Consider the following 4,585-nt stretch of genomic DNA (forward strand, 5'->3'; position numbering starts at 1 on the left):
ATCTTAAGACTTAATAAAAAAATCTGATATTTTGCTTATGAAAGCCTTGGAATGTTTACTGATAATCTGCCAAACTTCATGAACATACACTTACTAGTTTAAAAGTTATAGCATGAAAACTACAACAAGCACAAAATGGTAATGAGGTTAGTCCCAGTGATGAACAGTAGTTGGGATAACTTTTGAAATTACTGAGTTTGTGAAGTTAGTGTTTTTAGTAATTTCTTCAAACAGTTGCATCAATTTTAAACATGCTTCCAATAATGACAATTTATTATTGCTGAGGATGGTAGTGATGTTATCAGCAGCATACAGGAAAATTGGTCTCTTTTATCCAAAATTCTTTCAAGGATATTTGTTTAATTCCTTCTTGTTCGAGTTTTTTTTCAAGCATATTTAAACCATTTTCTATATCCAATAATTTTGAAGCTACTAGAGACAAATGGTTGAAACGAGTGACAGTCTTTCTACTAACTGTTATGAGTTCAATGGGATTTCAGAGCATTCATGTACAAGTTCTAATGTGTTAAGGATATACTACTGCCAATTCAATATTATTTTCTAAGTGTTGAATATTTTTATTTTCCATGTATTCATTTGATCAACTAACATCTTCCTTATTTTATTATCAGTATTACTTCTGGGAAAATGTTTGACATTAAAATTTAAAAGTTATAATTTTCCTACACTGAAAATGAATTTCTGATACGGTACACTACCTCCTCTCACATAAATAGCTATTCTTGTTCAGTGCTGCCCTATATATGCAAATTTTGTTTTTCACAGGCTACAAGCCTTCTCTCTCCCCTCCATTGGAATTGACTGATTTCAATGCGTCTCTCATGCAAATCATCACGTGTCAACTCTCCATCAATAAGAGTGTGACATACTCTCATGGCACATGTGACTCACTCTGTTCCTTTCCTTCTAACTATCGCTTCAAGTTTTTGCAGAAAATGGAAGCACCAGTTTTTAGTGGGGAGGAAGGGTGAGTGGAGGTAAGTACCTATCGGAAGTATATTTTCAGTGTAGGAAAATTATAACTTCTGATATGGTACATTACCTCCTCTCACATAAATAGCTGGAATCCTACACTGAATAGGTGGAGGAACTGGTGTCAGAGAAAGAAAGAAGCATCCTTTGAAAGTGTTCGAAAGACACTCCCTAAGTTGAGACAGTCAGATTCGAAGATATGACGTGGGGACCCTACCACTTCTGAACCAGGTATACTCTTCACTCATTGTAGAAAGTTGTTGCATATATGGGCGGAAAATAGAGGAGCACATCCAAGTGGGAGAGGACTATGGCCAGAAAGTGATCTGAACCATGCAATAGTCACGAAACTCAATCCTAGAAAGTATAAAAGTGGGTAAAATGAAAAGGATGTGCCCCTAGGTGTAAAGTGGCAAGGGCATGATGGACCGTACACAGCAAGTCAACTACATCCAAAATCCATGCTGCTGGGTACCGACATCCATGTGGGGGTAGGAAAGAGGATCATACTGGTGGCAAGTCAACTACAATCCAAAACTCAACAATCTGGTTCATACCATCTTCACCTCAAGTTCATGAGACCGGAGAGAATCTAGTACACCTCAACTCATGAATGGGGTACATGTGAATATGATAAATTGATAGATCGATCTGACATCCAGTATCAAAAAGTTTCCTACATAACGTAAAACATCTTGCTCAAATGCAAAATTGATTGGAACCATCCCAAGTGTAATAACAACCTCGGAATAAGAAACACTGAGGGATAGCGGAAGGGAAAGAACTGTAACAATCTGCAATTACCTCCACCATGACCCACAGATCTGATGGAGTATAAAAGAGGGAGGAATACAGACATCTGTAATACATGTGAGAGGATTTATGTTGAATGATTCTACTCTAAATCCAAAACCCGGCCACTGGGAACCAACATCTACATGGGGGTAGGATGAGGGATCCCAATCAAAGGGGTGAACTGCAATTTGACATCTCACTCTCATTTGTTTTCTGCTTCATAGTGGAGGACATTACTGCCCTACTCTCAACTAAATGGTTTTATAATCATTTCTATACTTTGTTTGTATTAACACATTCAGGAGGATGTCTCCATGGTCCACCACCCCAGTGGCTTGGAACTGGAAAGTGGTAAGGACTCTCAAACTTCACAAGAAGAAAAGGAGGGGTGGGGGAGAATAAAATGCAATGGAGAGTCCAGAGGAATGACATCACCTGAGACAGTGCAATGGGTGATCACAAAACTCTATTTTTAAAAGCAGACCATACCGATTTATTCAGTACAAGGCATGGCAGGTATGGACAGCTATTCCCTTCTGCTTTACCCATGCAGTCCATGGGTAGGTATGGTCTGGGATGGTCAAACTTATCAAGCAATTTTATCACGAGGATAAACCTACAAGTGATCTTGTGGAACACCCCCATCTCTGCAGTGTGCATTGCATGGCCATGGAATTATAATATGCAAATCGACATGGCTTGACAGTACGGATTGGAAACGTTAAAGAATACCTGGTCATGTACCAATCACCACAGAGCAGAATCCAAGCAATGAGCAATAATTATAATAAAAAGAGAAATAAGGACCCTGAAATGAAAATAAAGAATAATAAAAGATAACTTGCCCATTCAAAGTCTCACTGAAGTCTGAAGAATGGTTATAGGTGGAAGACGATAGCCCGAAGAGGAACAAATCTCGATCATATGCAAATAATGAGAGATGAACATATCAGGAGCAGTCCACATGCCTGATTGAAGAATTTCCTCCTATGGAAGACAAAGACGAGACACCAGAGAATAGGTGAAGTGCTGAATTTAATAAGAAGACATCTGGAACAAAGTACAGGTAGAATACGATAAAGAGGAATAAGCCAATCAAATCAAAAGCTGAACCCAATTGGTGAGGGTGGAAGCAGAAAGATCACAAACAGAGGAAGGCTGCCAAGGAATAAAGAGGTGAAAATGATTACCACACAAGGAAGCTGTGCAGGCAATATAAAAGATAAAAAACACGTACAGGACATAGAAGTCTATCTGTATCAACCCTTGGATAAAGATGGGAAATGAAGGGAAGGGAAAACGATAAAAAGGAGGAGTTACTGTCCCTAGCTGCCAAAGTTTTGGGGAGGAAAGAATGATGTGGATAAAGGAGAATGTGTGTAAGATGATAAAGAGTATGTGAAATATCCATGCCAAACAAATCAGACCTCCGACATCCACAGGTTAAGAGGAGGAGGAATTAAGTCTTAAGAGAAAGGTGAAACAAGGAGCATGTGGAAAAGGGGGTTCGAATGTAGGAAAAGTAGAGCAGTGCAGGACCACATCAAAATCCCAATTTTGAAGAGTACCTCACCACAGTGGATGACGATTCTGGAAGGAGCACATCAACAGGGAAATTGTAAGAGAGGTGAATACTCTATGGTATCGGGAAAAATGAAAGGTGAGGGACAAAGCTGCCCGATAATCTGAAATCAAGGAGACAGAACACCCCCAATCGAAAAGCCAAGTAAGAAATTTCACAATACGAGAAACAGCGGGAAGGTGTGGGACAAACCCGCCTGATAACCTGAGACCAAGAAGACAGAAAATCCTGATTAAAAAGCCAAGTAAGAAGTTTCAAAATACAAGAAAAAGTGGATCAAAAATAAGAAAACCCCTTGACCCATAGACCAACTGTAGAAAATGTTCCATTTATGTTTATAGACTTCATGGAGAAAGGGCGAATGGAATGAGCCAGAAATGAAGATACTTGCCAGGGCAAGCCAGATCTCCTCACCAAGGATCGGATAAAACCAGGCATGAAGATGAAGGACATGAAGGGTAAAATACTGGTGACCAAGGTTGACGAAGAAAGAAGGTAGGGAGACAGAGGAAGAAGTAATGGAGAGGTAAGTTGGAGCTGGAGAAGCAGCAGAAACCTTGCTGAGCTGGCCAGTAAGAAGAAATCAGAAGGACTGGACACGGAGTGTTATGGGTGATCAAAATCAAATGGGAGGATAAATATACAAGTATGTGCCGGCCCAATTTTGACTGAAAACATCGACACCCAGGGCGAAAGGATGAGGGACTGGAGACCAAAACAGAGGTGATTTGTAGTTGTGGGACATGGAAAAAGCATCTATGTGAAAAGTATCCCACTGAACACAAAGCCACTGGAAAACAAGAGGATCGAGAGACCACTCCTTTGGATAGATTTTGTCTGGACAGGAAAGCTGGTCTTCAACAAGATTGAAAGCACCTGGAATATGACACACAATGATATGAATATCTTTCATGTGGGCCCAAAAAAGAAGATCCAACATACGAACACAGGGATCAAAAATGGGTGCCACCCTGGTGATTGAGATAAGTGATCATTGTACAATTGTTGGAATGGATCATTACCAGATGATTTTTGGCCAGATGGAGAAAATGAACCAAAGTCCAACCTACAACGAGAAGCTTAAGAATGTTTATATGATAAGACTTCTCAGCCACAGATAATACCCTAAAGCTTCTTGTTGATCAACCCATGTCCCCCATCTCTAAGGAATGCATCCATGAAAATGTGTAAATCTGGAGGAGGAGAAAGCGGGAC

At 39.9% G+C, this 4,585-nt stretch overlaps 1 protein-coding gene across 1 annotated transcript in view; it reads right to left on the minus strand.

Moving 5' to 3' along the window:
- The window catches only part of LOC106472437 (mitogen-activated protein kinase kinase kinase 4-like), a 33,802-nt gene that overhangs the window by 9,612 nt on the left and 19,605 nt on the right, over window positions 1-4,585 (minus strand). The window lies entirely within an intron of this gene.

This window comes from Limulus polyphemus, unplaced genomic scaffold (genome assembly GCF_000517525.1).
Source record: "Limulus polyphemus unplaced genomic scaffold, Limulus_polyphemus-2.1.2 Scaffold5337, whole genome shotgun sequence".
Taxonomy (NCBI): Eukaryota; Metazoa; Arthropoda; class Merostomata; order Xiphosura; family Limulidae; genus Limulus; species Limulus polyphemus.